The sequence below is a fragment of the Sus scrofa genome, chromosome 1 (genome assembly GCF_000003025.6).
Source record: "Sus scrofa isolate TJ Tabasco breed Duroc chromosome 1, Sscrofa11.1, whole genome shotgun sequence".
Taxonomy (NCBI): Eukaryota; Metazoa; Chordata; class Mammalia; order Artiodactyla; family Suidae; genus Sus; species Sus scrofa.
This window is the reverse complement of record NC_010443.5, coordinates 90,896,877-90,922,822: the sequence shown is the minus strand read 5'-3', so window position 1 is coordinate 90,922,822 and position 25,946 is coordinate 90,896,877.

The following is a 25,946-nucleotide window of genomic DNA, read 5'->3' as shown; positions in this document are numbered from 1 at the left end:
CCACACCAGCAAGATGAGCCAAGACAGAGGAGGAACTTTGGAGTATTGAAGGAGAACACAGCAATTGGTGTGAAGGAGTTCAAATGGAAACATTGATTTGCAAATGGTCAGTGTCACTGCCCTACACTTTCCAACGAGAAGCAAAGGCAGGTGGGGACTGGGAACTGAAATTCCAGCTTTGGAGATTAGACTCAGACAGAAATCTGGCAGTGGTTACATAGGGAGAAACTAGGATTTTTAACGAGGAGACAGCCTGTAGGGACTGGAGTCTAGAATGACCGCACTTGAAGCTGTAAGCTGAGGAATCCCAGTTTGGCTTGGAGGCTAGGTGCCATTGTTAGGGGGAGCTGGAGAGAAGGTATGGAACCCACTACTATATCATTACCCCGTGAGTGCTCTCAAACTGCAAGACCCCAACTGCCCTAGCTCCAGAATTTATCCTCAAGGAGAGGCTGCTTAGCAATGGTTGTAGAACAACCCACAGCTCTTAAGGCTACAGAGAACATGGAGCAAGAGGAGGAAAACTTTTGGGCAGATGTAGGGAACTCGGGAACGGCACAGTCCACACAGCCTCAGAGAGCAGCCAGGCAGGGGAACACCAAAGTGACTGTTGTAACAGCCCAGAAGGTTCATAGGATCACGGATGGCCCCTAGTGTGAGTGACTAGCCACCTTTTCCCTAGGAGGCAGGTGATTTTTAAAACAGTGTGGATGGACCATAATTCTGCAAGGGGCCATCCTGAGATGGTGGAGACCTGCAGATTTTCTAGGGGGCAGAGAAAGTTATTTCTGAAGCAGTGCAGACTGTCCAGGACACTGAAAGGGGCCTCCTTGGGTGGATGCAGAGCTATGATTTGCCTAGAGACCAGATAAAAGTATCTTGGAAGCAGCACAAAGGATCCTGGAAATGTACAAGGGGCTTTCTGGGTAGGCTGAGAGCTGTGAAAAGACCAATGAACAGGTAAACCTGTTTCAGAAGCAGCACAACAGGTCCTGGGAACCACAAAAGGACTAGAGGGTGGGCAAAGAGCCACAAACTGCATGGAGCTGGAGAAAGTGAATTTGGAAACAACATAAAGGATCCTGGGGACCAAAGAGGCAAGGTGGACAGGTGAAAACCCCCAAAAGACCTAGTAAAGGGGAAAATGAACCTGGAAACAACACACTGAGTCTGGGAGACAATCAGCTCTGCAGAGTGGTGGACTAACCTCGGAAATAGCACAAGCTCCAAGATCCCTGCCAACAATCAACCAGGGGACTGTGGGAACAGTATATGTTGTGTGGCTAGACAAGGTTGCTGAGAGGAGACCACTGGTGCACATTTTTGCTTCACAACAGCTACAGGGAGGAGGGACTGCCAGAATGGTCCAGGCCTTACAGCTACAAAGAAAGCACTTTAGCAACAGTGAGGGAGAAAGGCCTGCCTCTGGGGCTACAGAGAATGCCCCCTAGACAGGACAAAAAAGGTAATGACTAGAGAGGTGCCCCTCCCCCCCAGCTACAGAGAGCAATCCCTAGAACATCCCCAACAAAGGGAGGGACCAGGGTATAAACTGCTGACATTGCCAATCAAAGGAAAACATCCTGAGAGCTACCTGAAAGCAAAAGGGGTCACAGGAGCCAGTCCTGATACCACCACCACCACAAAAGCAATCCTGTGAACTGTGAACCACTGCCAGCATTCACACGGACGCCATAACTAACAGCCACCTAGCTTCAGGGGAAGTAGTATAATGCCACTGCCCCATCACGTGTTCTAGGTACATGTGAGTCACTAACAAGCATGAGAACATCAAGCAAGCCACCAGCTGTAGCATCTACATACCTGTCATCAAGGAGACAATAAATACAGAATGTTAGACATTATGAGATGACAAAGAAATAGCATTCAGACAAAGGAACAAGACAAAAACACACAAGAACAACTAAATGAAGGGGAGATAGGTAATCTATCTGTAAAGAATTAAGAGTGATGAGAGTAAAGATGATCCAAGACCTTGGGGGAAAAAAATGGAAACACAGATAGAGAAGTTAGGAGAAATGTTTAGTAAAGAGCTAGAGAACCTAAAGAAGAAGCAAACTAAAAAGAATAACACAATATCTGAAATGAAGAATAGACTAGAAGGAATCAACAGCAGGATAACAGAGGCAGAAGAAGGAACAAGTGAAGACAGAGTGTTTGAAATCAATGCCACAGGATAAAAAAATAAAGAAAAAAGAATGAAAAGAACTGAGACTAGTCTAAGAGATCTCTGGGACATTAAACATACCAACACTCATATCACAGGGGTTCCAGAAGGAGAAGAAAGAGAGAAAGGGCCAGAGAAAATATTTGAAGAGATTATAGCTGAAAATTTCCCCAGTATGGGAAAGGAAACACTCACTCAAGTTGAGGACAAACAGAGAATCCCACACAGAATAAACCCAAAGAGAAACACAGCAAGACACATACTAATCAAAATGACAAAAATTAAATACGAATAAAAATATCAAAAGCCATAAGGTAAAAGCAACGAATAACATATAACAGAACCCCATCAGGATAACAGCTAATCTTTCAGCAGAGACTCTGTAAGCTAGAAGGGAGTGGCAAGATATACTTAAGGTGATGAAGGGAAGGAACCTAGAACAAAGAATACCAAGAATACCATACCCAGCAAGGCTCTCATTCAGATTCAAGGAAGAAATCCAAACCCTTTCAGACAAGCAAAAGCCAAAGGAATTCAGCTCCTCCAAGCCAACTCTTTAACTTCTCTAAGCAGAAAAGAAAAATCCACATTAGAAACAAGAAAAAAAATTTCAAAAAAGAAAAATGTGATATCAAAACTAGCAGACATGAGAAGAAAAGAAAACAAATGCAGAACTTCGGAAATGCATAAGAGAAAATAAGAGAATTACAAACCAAAATAATAAGTATAATAGATACACATGTGAAAAAAAAAAAGTAATCCAAAAGCAACACTACAGATAACCAGCAAATCGCAAGAGAAGACAACAAAAGCAGGAAAGGGGAAAAAAAGACCCAAAGTAGAAATTTAAAGCAATTAAGAAAATGTCAATAAATACATACTTATCCATAATTACAATGAATCTAATGGATTAAATGTTCCAACCAAAAAACACAGACTTGCTGAGTGGATACAAAAACAAGATCCATATATACACTGTTTAAGAAGACACATTTCAGACCCAAGGACACATACAGACTAAAAGTGAGGAGATGGAAGAAGATATTACATGCAAAATGAAATCAAAGGAAAGCAAGACTACCATTATTCATATCAGAAAAAATAGACCTTAAAATAAATAAAAACATAAGAGAAAAATGGGATACAGTCCAATAATCAAAGGATCAATCCAAGAAGACAAAAAATTGTAAAAATATATGCACCAACAGGACAAACTTCAAAATATAAAGCAACTGCTGACATCCATAAAATGAGAAACTGACAGCAACACAATAATAGTAGGGGACTTTAACACTCCACTTATGTCAAGGGACAGAACATCCAGACAGAGAATCAACAATGAACACAGACCTTAAACAATACCCTAGACCAGATAGATTTACCTGATATTTATAGAATTTTCCATCCCAAACCAGCAGAATTTACATTCTTCTCAAGTGCACATGGATCACATCTTGGGGCCACAGATCAAGACTTGGTAAATTTTTTAAAGTCGAAATTATCCCATGCATTTTCTCTGACCACAATGCTATGAGACTAGAAATCAACTACAAAAAAAAAAAAAAAAAAAAAAAACCTGCACAAAACACAAACTCCTGGAAGCTAAGCAATATGCTACTAAACAACCAATGGATTATTGAAGATATCAAAGAGGAAGTCAAAAGATACTTAGAGACAAATGACAACAAAAACACAACAAACAAAAACACAAAACACAGCAAAAGCAGTTCTGAGAGAAGTTTATAACAAACAATCTTAACTCAAGAGGGAAGAAAAAACTCAAACAACCTAAACTTACACCTAAACCAATTGGAAAAGAAAGAACAGATAAAGCCCAAAATTAGCAGAAGGAAAGAAATCATAAAGATCAGAGCAGAAATAAATGAAAAAGAGACAATGAAAACAATATAGAAGATCAATGAAACCAAAAGTTGGTTCTTGGAAAAGATAAACAAAATTGCTAAACCTTTAGCCAGACTCATCAAGAAAAGCAAAAGGAGAGGACTCAAATCAATTACATTAGAAATGAAAAATGAGAAATTACAACTAACTCCACAGAAATACAAAGGATCATAAGATACTACTATAAGAAACCATATGCCAATAAAATAGACAACCTATAAGAAATGGATAGATTCTTACAAAGGTACAGCCAATCATGATTGAACCAGGAAGAAACAGAACATATGGATAGACCAGTCACAAGCACTGAAATTGAAAACATGATTAAAAACCTTTCAAAAAAACAAAAGTCCAGGACATGATGACTACACAGCCAAATTCTATCAAACACTCAGAGAAGAGTTAACACCTATTCTTCTGAAACTCTTTCAAAAAATAGCAGAGGAAGAAGCACTTCCAAGTTCATTCTGAGGCCACCATCACCCCGATACCAAAACCAGACAAGATACCACCAAAAAAAAAAAAATTACAGATCAATATCATTGATGAACGTAGATGCAAATATTCTCAACAAAATACTAGCAAACTGAATCCAAATATATATTAAAAGGATCATACACCATGATCAAGTGGGTTTCAATCCAGGGATGCAAGGATTCCTCAATATCTGCAAGTCTATCAGTGTGATACACCACATCAACAAACTGAAGAATAAAAACCATGTGATCATCTCAATAGATGCAGAAAAGTTTTTTGACAAAAAGCAACACCCATTCCTGATAAACACTCTCCAGAGTCTGGGCATAGAGGGACTTTACCTCAACATAATAAAAACTATATATGATAAAACCACAGCTAACGTCATTCCTAATGGTTAAAAATTGAAAATATTTCCACAAGATCAGGAACAAAACAAGGATGTCCACTTTCATGACTATTATCCAAAAGAGTTTTGGAAGTCCTAGTGACAGCAATAAGAGAAGTAAAAGAAAAAAAGGAATCCAAATTGGAAAAGAAGGAAAACTATCACTATTTTCAGATGACATGATATCATACCTAGAAAAACCTAAAGTCAGCAACAGCAAACTGTTAGAACTCATCAAGAAATTTTGCATATTTGCAGGCTACAAAATTAATACACAGAATTCAATTGCATTTCTATATACTAGCAAGGAAAATCAGAAAGAGAAATCAGAGAAACCATGCCATTTACAATCATATTAAAAAGATGAAATACCTAGGAATAAACCTACCTAAAGAGATAAAAGACCTATATTCTGAAAACTATAAGACATTGATGAAAGAAATCAAATATGACACAAACAGATGTAAACATATACCATGCTTTTGGATTGGAAGAATCAATATTGTCAAAATGACCCTATTACCCAAGGCAATCTGCAGATTCAATGCAATTCCAATCAAATTACCAAGGACATTCTTCACAGAATTAGAACAGAATATTTTAAAATATGTATGTAAACACACAAGACCTCAAATATACAAAGTAATACGGAAAAATAAAAGTGAAAGTGGAGGAATCAATCTTCCTGGCTTTAGACAATACTACAAAGCTACAGTCATCAAAACAATATGGTACTGGCATAAGACAGAAATACAGATCAGTGGAACAGGATAGAAAGTCCAGAACTAAACCCAAGCACCTAGGGTCAACTAATCTATGACAATAGATGCAGGAACTACAATGGAATAACAGTAGTCTCTTCAAAATACAGTGCTGGGAAAACTGGAAAGCTACAAGTAAAAGAATGAAAGTAGAACACTCTTTACAACCATAAAAAAAATAAACTCAAAATGGATCAAAGACCTAAATATAAGGCCAGATACTATAAAACTCCTAGAGGAAAACATAGGCAGAACCCTCTTTGACATAAATCACATCTTTTTTGATCCACCTCCTAGAATAATGACAATAAGGACACAAATAAACCAATGCAACTTAATTAAACTCAAAACCTTCTGCACAACAAAAGAAATCATTTAAAAATGGAAAGACAACCCACAGAATGGGAGAAAATCTTTGTAAATTATGCAACCAACAAGGGCTTAATCTCCAAAATACACAAACACATGAAACTCAGCAATAAAAAAACGTACAACCCAATTGAAAAATGAGCAGAAGACCTAAATAGACATTTCTCCAAAGAAGAAAAATGGATGGCCAATAGGCACATGAAAAAATGTTCAACATCACTAATTATTAGAGAAAAACAAATTAAAACTACGACAAGGTAACATCTCACACCAGTCAGAATGGCCTTCGTTAACAGTTAACAAATAAATGCTAGAGTGGGTGTGGAGAAAAGTGAACCCTTCTACACTGTTGGTGGGAATGCAAATTTGTACAACCACTATGGAAAATAGTATGAAATTTCCTCAGAAAACTAAATATAGAACTACCATATGATCCAGCAATCCCACTCCCGGGCATATATCCAGACAAAACTTTCATTGCTATGTAAATAGCAACATTATTCACAATAGTCAAGACATGGAAACAACCTAAATGTACATTGATGGATGAATGGATTAAAAAAATGGTACATATATACAATGGAATATTACTCAGCTATTAAAAAGACAAAATAATGCCATTTGTAGCAACACAGAGGAACTAGAGATTCTGAAACTAACTGAAGTAAGTCAGAAAGAGAAAGAAAAATACCATATGATATCACCTATATGTGGAATCTAATATATGGCACAAACGATCCTGTCTGCAAAATAGAAACATATCATGGATATGAAGGCAGTCTTGTAGTTGCTAGAGGGGGCAGGGAGTGGAATGGATGGGGAGTTTGAGGTTGGGGAACGCAAACTATAGCATTTGGAGTGAATGGGCAATGAGATCCTACTGTACAGCACAGGGAAATATGTCTATTCTCCTGGGATAGAACATGATGAAAGACTATGAAAAAATAATGTATGACTGGGTCACTATGCTGTACAACAAAAACTGACACAGCACTGTAAATCAAATATACTCTAATAAAAAAAAAAAAAAGGTAACCATACTCAAACCTCACCACTTAGGCTCAAACACATCTCCAGGAGCTACCGTAGCCCAGAGCACAAATTGACCTGCTTTAGCCCCATCGTCCTGCACAGATGCCCTCTTCCCTTGCTCTTCACCTGCTCTAACCTCCCCACATCTGCCTCCCTTTCTCTTCATTTCCCTTTGCAGAAGTGAAATGGACACCTGAAGTCTGGACTTCTATTTTAAGAGGTCAACATTGCCAAAGACAAAAAGTTTTCCTCCCCACAAGCCCTAAAAGACATCCCAGGGCTGACACAGATAGGCTCAGTTTAGGTCCCACAGTCAATCACAGCAGCAGCAGAGGGTCAGAGGAGTGGGATGAGAGAGGCTGATTGCAGAGGTGGGGCTGGGTGTGGAGTCCCCTGGGCCAGTGGCTGAGCCAGCCCTTCTGGGACCACATGGGCTGAAATTGATTCTCTCAAGTGAAACTGAGAGCTAAAACCAGAAGAAGGAAGAATGGAAGCAGGGCAGGCCAAAAAACCCTGCAGGTACCTAGATATTTAGGAAACAAGGGATAGAGGGATAGAGGGCAAGGGATAGAGAAGCCATTCAGGTAACAGATCTAGAATGTGCAACTATTGTAGAAAACGGGGAAGAGTCATAAGAGAGAGAGGGTGGTCAAAAGTGTTTTATGCAGCAAAGAAAAAATGTATAAAAAGAAAAAAGGGAGTTTCCGTTATGGCTCAGAGGCTAACGAATCCGCCTAGGAACCATGAGTTTGTGGGTTCGATCCCTAGCCTTGCTCAGTGGGTTAAGGATCCCACGTTGCCCGTGAGCTGTGGTGTAAGTTGCAGATGCGGCTTGATCCCACCTTGCTGTGGCTCTGGCAAAGTCCAGCAGCTACAGCTCTGATTGGACCCCTAGCCTGAGAACAGGACCCCTAGCCTAGGAACCTCCATATGCCACAGGTGCGGCCCTAGAAAAGGCAAAAGGAGAAAGAAAGAAAGAAAGAAAGAAAGAAGGAAGAAAAGAAAGAAAGAAAGAAAGAAAGAAAGAAAGAAAGAAAGAAAGAAAGAAAGAAAGAAGAAAGAAAGAAGAAAGGAAAGAAAGAAAGAAGAAAGAAAGAAAGAAAGAAAGAAAGAAAGAAAGAAAGAAAGAAACAAAGAAAGAAACAAAGAAAGAAACAAAGAAAGAAAGAAAAAGAAAGGGAGTTCCCATCATGGCACAGTGGTTAATGAATCCGACTAGGAACCATGAGGTTGCGGGTTCGGTCCCTGCCCTTGCTCAGTGGGTTAACGATCCGGCGTTGCCGTGAGCTGTGGCGTAGGTTGCAGATGCGGCTCGGGTCCTGCGTTGCTGTGGCTCTGGCGTTGGCCGGTGGCTACAGCTCCGATTCGACCCCTAGCCTGGGAACCTCCATAGGCCACGGGAGCGGCCCAAGAAATAGCAAAAAAAAAAAAAAAAGAAAGAAAGAAAAAAAGAAGTCCTGGAGTTCCCTAGTGGCCTAGAGGTTAAGGACCTAGTATTGTCATTGCTGTGGCTTGGGTCACTGCTGTGGGGCAGGTTCATTCCCTGGCTGGGCAACTTCAGTATGCCCTGGCACAGCCAAAAAAATAAAAATAAAAAAAAAGGAAAGAGCAAGAAAAGTCTTTTTTGTAGTAATCATTAGAAATATTGCAAGGGCCACTTGAACTTATGATCATAGTTCACAGTATTATGCCTAAGTTGATGGTGAGGAGATGGAAGAAACAGGCACTCTTCTTTCAAGAAGTTCCTCTGTGAAAGGGCAGAAGGAGATAAAATGTGTAAAGGCATGATTTTTTTGCTTTTTATGGCCACACCTGCAACATACGAAAGTTCCTGGGCCAAGGGTTGAATCAGAGCTGCAGCTGCAGGTCTACGCCACAGCTGCAGCAATACCAGATCTGAGCTGCATCTGCAACATACACTGCAGCTTGTGGAACACCAGATCCTTAACCCACTGAGCAAGGCCAGGGATCAAACCTGCACATTTGGGAAGACTATAGCAGGTCCTTAAGCCATTGAGCCACAGTGGGAAATCTGGCACAATTTTTCTAAGGAAGAAATATGAATATATTTAGAGGCAGAGAGAAAGAAACTCATAAACTGTGCCATGTTTGAAAATGCTGGAAATTTATTGAGATAAAGGAGTAGACAGCTGGTTGGCCGCTATTGGAACTGTATTCCAAGTGACATCATTTCCATACTTACTAAAAAATGATCCCGTTCTATCAACTAAGAATTTGTGAAGGCCAGGGGGGTGTCTTAACTTCATCGGTTTACAAAAAAAAAGGCTGACACAGTGCTTCTGAATAAATAAATTAATATTTGTGGACATATTTAAGAGTCCTCTGTTGAAAGAGAGGGCTCAAAATTGACAAATTCCACATGGAAAGCCTCGGATTTCAAAACTTCAATTCCAAGCAAACAGAAGCAGGAAAAACAAAACAAAATCTGGCCAAAGTGGCAAAATTCCCACAGAGACACATGTCCAAGTAATTTAGTCCTTATACCTTTATAAGTAATTCCATTTCCAGGAGAATATTCACTCAGTATTTATTTTAAAAATATTTCATTGCCTAGTTTGTGTTTTAATAATGACATAAGTCTATAATGTGAGTCCCCATTAGTATAGATTGAGAAGCCCTTTTGTTTGATTGTTCTCCAGAAAACTTCTTTGATTTTTCAGTATAATCTAAAAATATCAATCGCTCGGGCAGGCATCCAGTTTGGAAATCCCAATACATTCTCAAATGAGAACACACTGTGCCTGGGGCAGAAACTGAATCTCTTTGTCTCCTCTTTTCTCCTTCCTCTTTCCTTGAGGGCAAGGTTGGGTTTGGGTTGCCCATCTGAACAGTGAACAAAGCTGTCTGCTCAAGAGCATCCTTGTAAGTATGCATCTGCATAATCCTAACGAAAAATGAGAATGAGGAATGAGTGAGGAAAAGTCCCTTAATAACCATCTAATACCTCTCTCGGTATTTGTAGGATTTGAGTTTCCATTTAGTCAGAATTTGCTGGGAAATTCAAATGTGTCTTCAGTGCAGCAAAGGACACAGTAAAGATGCATGAGGAGGAAGGGCGGTTGCCCTTCCGGTTTGCTGATTCTTTTCAAACAAAATGTTGACAGGCCATCTAATAGAAAGTTTATGAGCAAGTTGAGTTTCTCTCTGAATTAAGCAAAGTAGGTCAGACCCCAGGTGAGAAGGGAACTCTTAGTAGTTGGTGCCCTCATTCTCTCCTCTCTGGCTCACAGCTGCCTCTCTGTTTCTTAGCCAGTGCCTGGAGGGGAGAATTCCAGAGACTCTGAGACCCAGCTGTGCCAGGGGAAAGCCTGGACTAAGTAAATCCACACACTTCTGATCATATCACACTCAGAGTGAATTATCTCCCTCCCCCTCTCCATCACTTCCACACTCATCCTCAAGATAAATGTTGCATTTTTCAGCGTGACAGCGAGCCCCTTTCTCCACCATCTGGTTCCTGTTTCGCTCTCCCACCACATCCCTGTGCCTGCCCAGCCTCCTCACCCCTGTCTGTGTTCCTTCACACCTTTTTACAAGTTGCTTCATCTGCCAGAAATGCCTTTCCTCTAGGAAACAAAAATTGCTTAGTCATATTGCAGTGTTCTTTTCTGAGAAAATAGTAAAAATCCCACCTAACAAATGAGCCTATGATTAAGCCTCAGGTTTTACTTTTGGTTTTTTTTACGGAAGCCTAAACTCTTTTTCTGGAAATCCACTTTGAATTCATAAATCCTTAGAATTGCAATGCAAACATCAAGAGAAATAATCACATCACATACGTGATTGGTGCACTTTGACTTTCAGCTTAATTGGGTGAATGGGACTCTATCATGTATCATATTTGCAGCCGCTACTACTGGTTACCTTTGCTTACTTGCAGCTGAAAAATGCCAAAGGATTTATCAGTGTCAATGGGTGTCATCAATTTTTTTCTTTTTTTATGGCCACACCCACAGTATGCAGAAGTTCCTGGGCTAGGGGTCAAATCAGAGTTGCATCTGGGGCCCGTACCACAGTCATGCCAACTGATCTTTAACTCACAGAGCAACCCCAGGGATCATACCCACATCCTCACAGACACTATGTTGGGTTCCTAACCCACTGAGACACAATGTGAACTCCTGATGTCACCAAGTTTTAAGTAAAAAGCCACTTGAAAAAAGCCCATCATTTAAAATATCTTTGGAAATGTAACTTAAGTTTTTGAGGCCCTCATGGGATTCAAGAAGTTCATTTCAAATCCATTCCCATGTGCATTATGTATCATTTCTATAAAAGCTACAGCACCAGTATAACTGGAATTTATTTATATTCTACAGTTTCAGAAAGCTATGTATTCTAGTGTTTTATAGAGATAAAGAGTCACTAGGGAGTTTCATGTGATAAACATCATGAGGGAATATATTAATGATATTCATCAGAATTTAAAGAATTTGTCACCAGTCTCTTCTTTGCTATTTCTCACATATCCTTTTCTTCCCTACAGCTCCAAGTTTTGATGGCTTCTACACTGAAAATTAGGCCTTCTACTCCTTTTCCCAAGATGATTTCTTGCTGTTTTTGAAGAGAAGGAACATGAGCTATGCATAAGGCAACAAGGAAAACACGATGACCAAAAAATTCAGCGTCATGAGTAAGGACAGAATACATGCCAAAACATGACATACTAATTTGATGAGACATTTAGATCTTTCTCCAATGTTCCAAAGCTGAATTGATTCAAGCTTCTCTTGGAATAAGGATTCCTTGGAACCTTAATGAGCAAATGATGCTGACCTGGAAAAAAATAAATAAATAAAATCAAACAGAACTGATAAAAGCTGGGAGAACTTCCAAAAGGATCCATATTGTGTTGGTGGAGTAGAGTGTTCCTTGGCTTTAGATGCTGGAAGATTCTTACACCAAAGCTATTCCAACCACAGATATCAAATAAATGATTGCTCTCACTTTTAGTAAGAATACCTATGCTCTTTCTTTCTCAGGATGAATGAAAAGCAGTGAACCAAATCAAGTGGCGGATGTTATTAGATTTGTTCCTATTTTCAAAATTTATTAAATTATATTAGATAACTATTCTTGAGCCTTTTCAAAAATGTATTCATCCAATATTATATGAATATCAGATCTGTATGAGTCATCATCTTCAGCATTTATTTGGGCAATTTTACTTACAAATTAAATATTCAATGAAAAATTCTCAAAATATCATTGAGATGATGTTCCTTTCTCTAACATTTAGTCAAGAAGCTAAGATAAGATAGCCATCATTTCTCGTCATTTGCTAATTTGTTGAGTAAAATTTAGCTCTCAGTCCCTCTCTCTCCCTCTGTTCGAAAGTTTTTATTCTAGGGAGTTCCCGTTGTGGCACAGTGGGTTAAGAACCTGACTGCAGCAGCTCGGATTCAGCGAGGCACAGGTTCAATCCCCAGCCTGGTGCAGTAGGTTAAGGATCCAGCCTTGCTGCAGCTGTGATGCAGGTCACAGCTGTGGTTCAGATTCGATCCCTGGCCCAAGAACTTCCATATGCAGTGGATGCTGCAGGTATATATATTTCTTCTCTCCATCAATTTCTTCATTTGTTTTTTTCCCCTTCCTTTTCTCTGTAATCTCTCATTCATCCCTGCCTTTGACATTTCAGCAGCACACAAGTGCCCTCTGGAAAAGAGGAACTCTGTAAGCTGAATGAATAATTCTGATTTTTTTTTAATGTGTGTGGTTTTTCAATAAAACCTAAAGTATAGGTTGTTTTTAAATCCTCCATTTTTGTGTTTTCTGAGAACTGGGAATAGAGAAGTAAGTTAAGGAAGAAAAGCTCACTGGGAGTAGCAAGTTGAGTCTGACCACTAAAGAACTGAATGGATAAAGACTCTGGGTCCAGAAAGGCATGTGGAGGGACCCGAGGGCAGAGCCCAGGTGCACCCACATCTTCAGGCCGCATCTCCTTCCTTGACATGTTCTTGGGAGATGCTGGACACCCACCCATATCTCATGGGTGACTTATACCCCTTAACGCAACACCTGGGGACCTAGGCTAAAGCTGGCTTCTCCTATGAACTCCACTTTTCCCCAGCTTCCTGCACTCCTGCATCATCTTTCCTCATCCAGAGGAGATCCAGCCTGACATTACATGTGGCTTAAGAGTTTTCTTTTTGTATTTTTCTCTTACAAAGATAAAAATTTCCTCTTTGCACCTGAGATAGGCTCCAACCCAGCTTGTTTGTCTTTGCATCTATTTCCACAATCTAAAAATGACGCTCTTGTCCTCCAATCCAATGTGCCACTTTCCCTTCCAGCCACTTACACCACGTTTGGTCTAGAGTCAGAGGATAATTTCCTGCCTTTTCCACAAAAGGTGAAATAGAGGCTTAGAATAACTAAAATATTTTCTCCTGAGAGCACTGAATCCATTAACAGCCAATCTAATTCTAAGTCCAATACAGTGTGCTTTTCTCAAGGTCTGTCCCCTTATGCATCAGCCAGAGTCCCAGAAGAAAAGAAATTCCTCATGACATAAGAGTAAAGAAGTGATTTTTCATAGGTGTGAGCAAGCTCAGAAAATAAACTAAGAAAGGTAAATCATTCAGAAGCCAGCAAAAAGAACTTGGGACAGGGAGAAGATGCCAAGGTTGTTAGCAGAATTCAGTGAGACCTGCAGCTGAGAAGAAGACAGCCATCAAGAGACATAGAGGGGAGTTCCCGTCGTGGCGCAGTGGTTAACGAATCCAACTAGGAACCATGAGGTTGCGGGTTCGATCCCTGCCCTTGCTCAGTGGGTTGACGATCCAGGGTTGCTGTGAGCTGTGGTGTAGGTCGCAGATGCAGCTCGGATCCCACATTGCTGTAGCTCTGGCGTAGGCTGGCAGCTACAGCTCCGATTAGACCCCTAGCCTGGGAACCTCCATATGCCATGGGAGCGGCCCAAGAAATTGCAAAAAGACCAAAAAAAAAAAAAAAAAAAAAAAAGAGGCATAGAGGGGTGGGGCATGGCTATTGCCAGGCATGGGACACCAAAGATCCTCCACCTTCTGATCTACTGCAGGGGTTTTTCCTTGCCTGAATGCTACCAAAAATCAGACAAGGAGCCCACATGACTTCTTCCTAAAAAGTCAGCTTACAAGCCAAGAGTGTAGGATCTAGAGGTTAGAACTCAGGGGTGAGGAGAGAAAAAAATAACCAGCACACTTTATTTAGGCATGTTTGTGAATTAACAATTTTATTTCCAGGTATAGTTATACCACTAGAGAGATGAATCCTTCTCATTTAAAAGAATCTGCTTAATACTTAACTTGACATTTAATCCTTGTGCAATCTTACTTATAAAAAGAGCATATGACCTCAAATACTTCTAAAAAAGATGACTTGTTTGTTTTCTGACCAATTAATCATATAGCATCAGAAGACTCATGTTAGGCCATGAGCTTTCTGGAGCACAGTCTGAGCCTCTCTGGGAGGGTTCACATAGACCACACAAGAATTTTTAATGGTCCTTTTCATGAGAGGCTCCATGGAAAAATATGGAGAAAGATCTGAACATGTGATCAACACAAGATGTCCCATTGGTGAACTAATGCTTCCTTAACCCTCACAGTGCCCTTGCATCTTAACAAAGAGAAATGTCCCTTGTTCACAAAATCCATATCCTAATGGGCTACCACGCTATGTACAACACTTTCTGACCCATGTCTTGTTTTATCTTCTGCTTTATTTCCACCAAGCAAAAGGACTATGGAGCTTAATTCTCCGCAATTTCTGCTACTAACAGAATAAGTATATTGAACTTGCATGTTCAGATACACACATACTCTCATGCTTCAAATTCTGACATAGGAGTTCCCGTCGTGGCTCAGTGGTTAATGAATCCGACTAGGAACCATAAGGTTGCGGGTTCAGTCTCTGGCCTTGCTCAGTGGGTTGGGGATCTGGCATTGCTGTGAGCTGTGGTGTGGGTTGCAGACACAGTTTGGATCCCGAGTTGCTGTGGCTCTGGCATAGACAGGTGGCTATAGCTCCAATTCAACCCCTAGTCTGGGAACCTCCATATGCCGTGGGAGCAGCCCAAGAAATGGCAAAAAGACAAAAAAAAAATTCTGATATGATCCTTACCCCTCTGTGGGAAAAATGTTTCCCCGAATAACTAAGAATCACTAACCTTAGGAGAATTATATCCGGTTTCTTGGGATAGACCATGGTGAAGATAATATAAGAAGGGGAATATTCTTATAATATATGAAATATGAGGGATAATATAAAAAAGGGACAATATAAGAAAGGGACACATATATGCTGGGTCACTTTGCTGTACAGCAGAAATTGGCACAATATTGTAAATTAACTATAATTTTAAAAAAAGAATGTGGTGTAGGTTGCAGACATGACTCAGATCCCACGTTGCTGTGGCTCTAGCGTAGGCCTGCGGCTACAGCTCTGATTAGACCCCTAGCCTGGGACCCTCCATATGCCGTGGGTGCAGCCCTAGAAAAGGCAAAAAGACTGAAAAAAAAAGAAGAAGAAGAAGAAGAAATCACTACAGGTGGAGAGTATTCAGGATGAAGATATCTAGATGGTATTTTGATAGCCCAGTTTTATCCTGCAAGTATTCCCAACATCCCAGACAGAAGGAGTTTCCCCTTGGCTTTCCATAGTTTGTTCTAGACTTTGCCTGTTCACACATGTATATATCTATCAGCCCCAAGCATCCTCATAAAAGTGGGACAAAGACTTTCTTGACCCCTCTGACCCTTACAGTGTGTGGTCTTTACCTGTAGAGTTCATGTCTATGAAGTGTGGTGACCAAAGGAGAGGTCGAGGTTGAGCTGTGACTTTAACAAGTCAGGATCTGGTTCTTCCTTTTCTTAGCCCTTCGAAATTTCTTCACTAAGGTGCCTTCATAGGTTCTTGTGACATCTGGTGCCTTCATAGCTTCTTCCCCATTTCCCTAATCAAACCTTTCTCCAAAATTCATTTTCCCTGGAATATAGAACACAAATAACTTAAAGTGTTATCCACTGCAACAACCACCACAATAAACACACACACACAGACACACACACACAAATGCACTTGATTACAAGCAATGATCAAAGTAAGACAAGAAAGTAGAAAGCCAAACACCAGTTGAGCCAAAAAATAATAAGTTTTGCAGTGTTGTCTTTGTCTTTAGGCTCCCCGCAGCATATGAAGCCCAAGGGAAATCAACTCCTCCGCCTATGCAGAACCACAGCAACGCCAGATCTGAGCCGCGTCTGTGACCTACGCCACAGCTCATGGCAATGCCAGATCCTTAACCCACTGAGCGAGGCCAGGTATCAAACCTGCAACCTCATGGTTCCTAGTTGGATTTGTTTCCTTGTGCTAAGACGGGAACTCATTATTATTATTTTTTTCTGGTTTTGCTTTCTTTTTTGTCTTACTTGATCATGCTGTAATCAAGTGCATTTGTGTGTGTGTCTGTGGTGTGTTTTTGGTGGTGTTGCAGGATAACACTAAGTTATGTGTTCTATATTCCAGGAAATGAATTGGAGAAATTGATTAGGAAATGGGGAAGAAGCTATGAAGGCACCAGATGTCACAAGAACCTATGAAGGCACCTTATAAGATTTCCAAAAAGGAAAAAGCATTTGAGATCAAATTCCCTGAATTTCTGACTTCTACTCAGTACTGACCCAACTTTTACTTTCCCATCTTAGAATTTGGGGATCCCTCTGTGCATTTACCAGACCCAGATGTGGGCTTCCTTTTTCTGATTTTTAATTTTTTTAATTGTGCATTTTTTGAAGTATAACTAAATACAATATTATATTCATTTCAGGTGTGTGACATAGTGATTGAACCTTTGTATATACACTACAAATTGATCACGTGCTAAGTTCAATAATCACCTGTCGCCATATCAGATTCATTAAAATATTACTGACTACTCTAACTATGCTGTTTATTATATCCATGACATTTATTTCATAACTGGAAGTTTTTACCTCTACACTCCCTTCACTGATTTCACTCAACCACCTACCTGTATATGTCACATCTTTTTTATCCATTCAGGTAATGATGGACACTTAGGTTGTTTCCATACCTTGGCCATTGTAATGCTGCAATGCTGCATTACATGATGCTGAAATGCTGCATTACATATGCTGCAATGAACTTAGAGGTGCACATATCTTTTCAAATGACTGTTTTTTCTCCTTAGGATAAATACCAAAATGTAGAATTTCTGAATCATATGGTAGTTCTATTTTTAATATTTTGAAGACAGCAATAAAGTTTTATGTAGTACCTGCACCAATTTACATTTCCACCAAGAGTGCACAGGGTTCCCTCTTCTCCACATCCTTGTTAACACTTATTTGCTGCTTTTTTAATAACAGCCATTCTGGCAGGTGTGAGGTGGCATCACAGTATGGTTTTGACTTGCATCTCTATGATGATTTTGTGGTGATGAATACTGTTTCATGTGTCCATTGGTTATCTACAGGTCTTCCCTTGAAAATGTCTTTTCAGGTTCTCTGCCCACTTTTAATCAGATTTCTTATATTGAGGTTGTGAGTTCTTTATATATTTTGAATATTAACCTCTAATCATAGATATAATTTCCTAATATCTTCTCCCATTTGGTAGATTTCCCTTCCATTTTGTTGATGGTTTTCTTTGTTGTGCAAAACCTTTTTAGTGTGATATAGTCTCATTTGTTTATTTTAGCTTTTGTAGTCATTGTCTGAGGAAACGGATCCAAAAAAATATTGCCAAGACCTATATCAAAGAGTGTGCAGTTTGTTTTCCTCTAAGAGTTTTCTCAGATCTTACATATGTGTTTAATGATTTTGAATTTTTTATATGATGTAAGAAAGTGATACAGTTTCATTCTTTTGGATGTAGTTGTCTGGTTTTCTCAACACTAGAAGAAACTATCTTTTCCCATTGTATATTCTTGCCTCCTTTATCACAAATTAATTGACCATATAAACATGGGTTTATTTCTAGGCTTTCTATTCTATTCCACTGATCTATGTGTCTGTTTTTGTGCCAGCACCATACAATTTTGATTACTGTAGCTTTTGTTATATAGTTTGAAACCAGAGAACATAATATCTCCAGCTTTGTTTTCTTTTAAGAATATTTTGACTATTCAGGCTCTTTTTAAAATTGTTGTTTGTTCTGGTCCTATGAATAATACCATTGGTGCTTTGATAGTGATTGCGCTAAATCTGCAAATTTCTTTGGGTAGTATGGACATTGTAACAATATTAATTATTATAATCCATGAGCACTTTATTTCTCTACATTTCATTGTGCCACTTTCAATTTCTTTCATCAATGTCATAGTTTCCAGAGTACCATCTTTCACCATCTTGGTTAAATTTATTCCTAGGTATATTAATTTTTTCATGTAAATATAAATGGGATTATTTCCTTTATTTCTCTTTCTGATGGTCTATTATTAGTGTGTATAAATGCAATGGATTTTTTGTTATTAACTAAGTATCCTACAACTTTACTGAATTTATTCTAATAATTTTTTGGAAGACTCCATAGGGTTTTCTGTATATAGTATTATGTTATCTGCAAACAGTCACAGTTTTACTTCTTTCCAGTTTGGATGTTTTTCTCTTTATTGTCCTATTGCTATGGCTAGGACTTCCAATACTCTGTTGAATAAAAGTGGGGAGAGTGGGTATCCTTGTCTGTTTCCTGATCTGAAAGGAAAATCTTTCATCTTTTCACCATTGAATATGATGTAAGCTATGGGTCTGTTATTTATAGCCTGTAATAAGTTGAAATATATTCCCTTTATACCCACTTTGTTGAGAGTTTTTATCATAAAGGATGTTGAATTTTGTCAAATGCCTTTTCTGCCTCTATTGAGATTAACTTTAATCCTTCATTTTGTTAATATGGCCTATCATGTTGAAAGATGGATGTTGAACCATCTTTGCATCCCTGGGATAAATCTCACTTTATCATGAAGTATACTTCTTTGTATGTACTGCTAAATTCAATTTGGTAATATTTTATTGAGGCTATTTCCTTCTAAGTTCATTAGGACTATTGACCTGTAAGTTTTCTTTTTTGTAGGGTCTTTGTCCAGCTTGGATGTAACAATAATGTTGGCCTCATAGAATAAGTTTGGAAGTGTTCCTAACTCTTCCATTTTTTGGAATAATTTGAGAAGGAATGGTACTAACTCTTTAAATGTTTTATAGAATTTGGAGTTCCCAGCCTGGCCCAGAAGAAATGAATCCAACTAGGAACCATGAGGTTGCGGGTTCCATCCCTGGCCTTGCTTAGTGGGTTGAGCATCCAGCATTGCCATGAGCTGTGGTGTATGTTGCAGACACGGCTCGGATCTGGTGTTGCTGTGGCTGTGGCTGTGGCGTAGGCTGGCAGCTACAGCTCCAATTCAGCCCCTAGCCTGGGAACCTCCATATGCCATGGGTATGACCCTAAAAAGACAAACAAATAAATGAATGAATGAATGAATAAATAAATGTTTTGTAGAATTCGCCTGTGAAGCCATCTGATCCTGGACATTTTTTTTTCTTCTGAGATTTTTCTTTTTGACTACTGATTCAATTTTATTACTGACAATTCATCTGTCAGATTCTCTATATTTCCTGATTCAGTCTTGAAAGATAGTAGGTTTCTGGGAAGGTATTCATGCCTTCCAGGTTGTCCAATTTTTTGACATATAGCTGTTCATAGTATCATCATGAGTCTTGTGGTTCTACAGTGTTGGTGGTAACTTCTCTTTCATTTATGGTTTAATTTATTTGAACCCTCTCTCTTTTTTTCTTGATGAGTCTGCCTAAGGTTTATCTTTTTTTTTTTTTTTTTACTTTTTCAAAGAACAATTTCTTAATTTTATTGATCTTTTCTATTGTTTTTTCACTCTCTATTTTGTTTATACTTTAATCTTTATTATTTCTTTCCTTATTCTAACTTGGGCTTTGTTCACCTTTTCTAGTTCCTTTATGTGTACCTTTAGATTATTTATTTGAGGATTTCTATTTGTACTTTTTCCTGAAATAGGCTTGTATTGCTATACACTTTCCCCCTAGAACTGCTTTTTCTGTATCCCCTAGATTTTGGAGTTTTTTTTCCATTTTTGTTTGTCTTAAAAACATTTTTTGATATCTGCTTTGATTTCTCCATAGACTCTATTGGCTATTTAGAATCATGCAGTTTAGCCTCCGCATGTTTGTGTTTTTCCAGTTTTCTTGTAACTAATTTTTAACTTTATGCCATTGTGGTTGGAAACAATGCTTGCTATGATTTGAATCTTCCTAAATTTATTGAGACTTGTTTTGTGGCCTAAGAGGTGATATTTCATAGAAAATGTTTCATGTGCAATTGAAAAGAATGTGTATTTGGCTGTTTTGGGATGGCATGTTCCATATATTACTATTTGGTCCTATTTCATTTTTGCTTTTATCTCCACTGATGGAAGTGGGCTACTACAGTCCCCTACTATTATTGTATTACTGTCAACTTCTCCTTTTACATCTCTTAATATTTGCTTATGGGTTTTGGTATTCATATGTTGGGTGTATAGCTATTTACAAATGCTTACATGCTCTTGTTGGGCTGATCTTGTTATCACTATGTGATGCCCTGGAGGGAATAAGAAAAATCTGACTGTCTGATCCACCCTTTAACTGGAAGCTGGGAAAAGAAAACACCCTGTTGGTCACACCCACCTGAAATGCATCAAGTTCAGCCTCGGGGATGGGGTGGGGAAAGGAGAGGAAGTGAAGGAGAAGCTCATGGCTCAAATGCCACAGACTCTTGCTATTCTCATCAAGATAGAGTAGATGTTCTTGAATAAATGTTTCTTCATTTGCTGTATGTTCTTAGAACAATTTCCAAAACTGTAAATGGTTGGTTTTTTAAAAAAATAATAATTTTCACTAGTTACAGTGACTTCACTGGGGAGCAGACCCAGAGAGCTCTTCACATCATATTTAAGAAATAGATCTTTCATCTGCTCTAGTTTTGCATGTGCTGTCTGGGAGGCCCTGCCCCTCTCTGCAACCAGAACTATGAGAGAAGCACTTAATACTGAAACTTTAGTCTGATGGGAGCATGTTTGGGTGTGGGTAGCTTCCCAGATCCCCAGGAATGAACCAGCAGCAGCCTAGAAGGAAGTGTAAGGAGAAGTCTTCCATCTCTTCAAGATGGATCTGGTACCCATGGTTCCATCTCAGGACATCCCCATACCCAGGAGCGTGAGAGTTGTGCTTTCATAAAAGATTTCCCCATTATTTTTTGGCTTTCACGTTAAGTGGCTTTCCTGAGATTTTTGCTAATCTATCACAGGCGCTGAAAGAGAAAAGAATAGAGGGAAATGAAAACACTAGAAGAAAGGGAGAAGAGCAAATAAATAAGCAAAAGCAAAAATAAGGGCTTTAATTTTGCTGAAGTTAATAAATGTACTTGATTGGCAAATTGCTTTATGCAGATTTAATGCTAGAAGGCAAAAGCCATACAAATCCCCAATATAAACTAGAGACTACTAGATTTACTTCTTGAGTTATACAGAGGCTGCCAGTGCCTTTACTGACTCCTGTGTTGGCCTATCTCCCCCCATTACATGATTTCTTTTATCAACACAATTTCTTTCTCATGCCTGTGAGACTTTTTTTTAAACCAATATTATCAAACTTCTGGCTCATCTGCAGCCCCTGTAAATGCTTTATCTCCAGAGATTTTATATCTTACTAATGAAAATAAATATTTATTAACTGATCAGAAATAGTCTAGATTAAAGCAATGTGTATTAATTCACGTTCTCCTTACTATTACTCCCCACAAATTTCGCTTACATGTTGTAACAGTAATTTTAATAAACTAATATTACCTTATAATAACTTAGAGTTTGGGCCCTGAGTTAGAGATTTCTGAATTCCAATCCCAAATTTATTATTTACTAGCTCTGTGACCTTGAGTAAATTACTAATGTCTTCAAATTTCTGTCCCCATATTCATTATATAATAGATTGTATATAACAGCTTTATGATAATACTAAATGTTTAAAATGTTACTGAATACACTTAAATGTTGACTGTCCATTAAAAATCAGAAACAAAACAAGGGTCCGTCACTTTTTATCACAATAAAGACTCTTAGCCTTTTTAGAATGTTTGTTTTCAAATATGTTGTAGGAATAATGAGCAAGATTTTACCAGAGAGATTCAAATTAGCACCATCCCTGACAGTGATAAAAGGGAAATCTTTTTCTCGTTGTCATTTTCATTCATTTGTACATAACCCTCTCCAAGAAGATTTCCTCCTGTTAAGTTCCCCATCCCGCCTCCACCCTGCCAACCTGGCTCAGCTCTTCCCTTCTCTTCTATGACTCTTCTCAATCTCACACTGATTTTAATAATCTCTTTGATAGGATTTCACTGAGCAATCAGCCTATGGATGTCACTGAGCCATCAGCTCATTTTCAGTGCACTAGTGACCAAAGGTTTATTGAGCAAGTTGGGCTAGATTTTTTAGGAAGTTTCTCCCTACCCACAAGTTCCAGAAAGAGACTTTGGTTTTCATGTGGAAAGTACTCAGTGGTCATGGCTACCTGCCCACAAGAATCAAAACCACAAACAAAATCCATCTGAAGCTCCTGTGTCCCACAACAGCCAAATGCCCCACTGACCCAATACATACCACAGGCAGTATATTAAAGGGTGTTTTGACTCCTGGTTAACATGTGTTATTAATTTTTATCCATTCTAAAAGAGTAAAATGATTTCAGTGGTTGAGGAGATGGCCAAGAAACCTTTACTTTGTTCATAAATAGATAATTCAGCTCTGAATTGGTTGAGGTGATCCTCTAGCTATGTATTTTATTCATCCTCAGGCCAGAATATTTGCAGATTAGCTATGCAAGAAATTCAAGGAATAACTCAGTCAATAGTTTACTTATTGGCTAGCCCAACTTAAGGAAGCTCTCAAAACACCCAAAATAAAGTCATAGTAAACAACTGGATGGCATCTAGTTTGGACAGTAAATGTAATTGACATCTTAGTGCCATTACCTGATTGATAGGTGTCGTAAGGTATTTCCACTAGTAACAATACCTATCATTTCTTGAACACAGGGTTTGCAAACATGGCAGCATCTAATCCTATTATCAATTCTAAAGTTGGTTATTATATTCACCGACAGTCCTCTAAACTCTAGATAAATCTCTGCTAAGAAATATGCCATGACAAAAGCAATTCTACTAAATTCCTTGACTTGAGGACTGAGGTGGAATTTCCAATCAGCCATAATTCAGATGAAGGATGTTTCTGAGAAAAGCTACATTTTTTTCTGGCACAATCTCTTTCATAACAGCTGGTATCCTATTCTTTATACAGAACAACAGAAGACCCATATGGAAATAATACCTGTATCAAATATAGAAAAAAATAATTTTACCCACTTAGAAATTTATACTAAATTAAAAATCGCATACTATACATCAAATATTTGTACATGTATTATTTCTATTATCTCAAATGCAACACCACAAAGGAAATACAATACCCATTTTATAGATTAGTAAAGTTGCATTAAAATAGGCAAAGGGCCTCTTTTTCTGCTACCGCACTGTCAATCTCCAGGTAGGCTGCTGTCTCTTAGTATTTTGTTTTTAAATATGTGACTCTTGACACCACAACCTAAGAACAGAATGTTATTTAAGGAAGACACAGTTCCAATACCTTCAAAAATTGTTAAGCTGTTTTCATTAACAAATTCTGATAATGGTTTTCATACTCCCAGAGTTTTTCTGTTTAGTGCATCCCTTCGATCTCCCTCCTCCACATTCCTCCATGTGGTTAAGTAAGGCAAGGAATGTTAGGTTTCTGTGGTGTGAGATCCTTACCTGTGCAAAGTCTTCACCATAATCTCCAGAAGCACACTGAGAAATCCAGTCACAAGTTGAGACTAATTTACTGGAGCTACTGGATGGCAAAAGTGGGGAGACAGCATTGATTTAGGGACCAGTGCTGGGTGTCACATCATTATCTTCTCTTATTCTATGGATAAGTGTGAAGAAGAGAAGGATGATCAACCATCAAAATATGAAAGCAGAAACAGATGTTAAAACTTAAAGTAATGGAATGAAAACCAAAGAGAAAGTAAGAAAGCTTAAGCTCGAAAGTGAACAGTGACAATCCTTGCATGAGCTAGAATAGTTTCTGAAGAAGAGTCATGTGGTTACCCAGGGGGAGGAAAGGGGGAGTGGGATGGACTGGGAGTTTGGGGTTAGTAGATGCAAACTATTACATTTAGAATGGATAAGTAATGAGGTCCTACTGTACAGCACAGGGAACAATATCCAGGGTCCTAAGATAGGTCATGATGGAAAAGAATTTTTTAAAAAGAATGTGTGTACGTGTGTGTGTGTGTGTATGTGTGTGTGGGTGTGTGTGTGTGTGTGTATGACTATACAGCAGAAATTAGCACAACATTGTAAATCAACTATTAAAAAAAAGTTGCATGAGCTAGAATAGCTGCTGGAGATGTTTCTAATGCTTTCTCATGGGAATCATATCCAGCTTAATTTTTAATGTGATCAAAAATATTACAAATGTTGGCTTAATGTTCCCACAACTCTAGAGGTAGGTATGAAACCCAAGTTTTCAGAACTTTGGAATCAGAGAGGTTAACAAAATTCTTAGTATCAGAGTTAGAAAAGGCTTGAACCAGAATTCAAACTCAGGTTTATCTGAGAGCAAATTTTGCTCTCCTAACACCATACCAGATTGCATCTTAATCACCACAGATCAACAGCAGAATGTAGGAGAAAGTCATGGGTTGGCAATTCTCTTCTTTTACCGTATGACCTTTGACGATAGTTTAATTTTCTGAAAACTTTTTCTAGCCTGTACAATAGGGATAATAATACTTATAAGAATCACTAAGTGCAGGCAGTTAGCACCATGCCAGGCATAAGATAGCTTACAACTCTGTTTAATTTCTTGTTTTTAAAATATCTATGAAAAATATTTTATAGCTTCATTAGAAGTTCTCCTAACAGGGAGTTCCCATGTGGCTCAGCGGCAAACGAATCTATCATCCATGAGGACGCAAGTTCAATCCCTGGCTTTGCTCAGTGGGTTAACGGTCCAGCGTTGCCATGAGCTGTGGTGTAGGCTGGCAGCTGCAGCTCTGATTCAACTCCTGGCCTCGGAACCTCCATATGCTTCAGGTGTGGCCCAAAAGACACAACAAACAAACAAACAACAAAAAGTTCTCCTAACATCTAACTTAATATGTCTTTGCATCATTTTTGTATTCTGTTCTGAAATTAATATTGCTAATTGAGAAACTGAGAAATTAAGAGATCAAGTTATGTATCTGAAATTAAAATTAAAAGGTATATGTATAAGGAAAAAAATGTGTCCTTTGTCTACTAGCGTAGTTCCACTTGAATAAATTGACCTCAAACAACATACTCCAGTGGCATTTACTGTAAGGGATATTCACAGAAATTTAAACTGATAAATATTTCACATCTGCTTTGATTTAGCAACCCTGGGGAACCTTCTGGTTAAAGGTTATTTCCCAGTTGACACACTTGGCTTATATCATTTGGGGTAACTTGAACTACCATCAAAAGCATCATGACTGACAATATTTCTCACCCCTACCTCTCTCAACAAAACATTAATCTTGTAACAAACTCTACTGTCTCTCCATCCTGTCTGATGCTGACTCTTAGGGAGTGTCTTGGGCAAAAGAGTCCATTTTAATGGAAGAAAATAAAACATTCTTTCTTCTCTATGATGTTTCCTGAACACCTTAGCCTTTTTTCC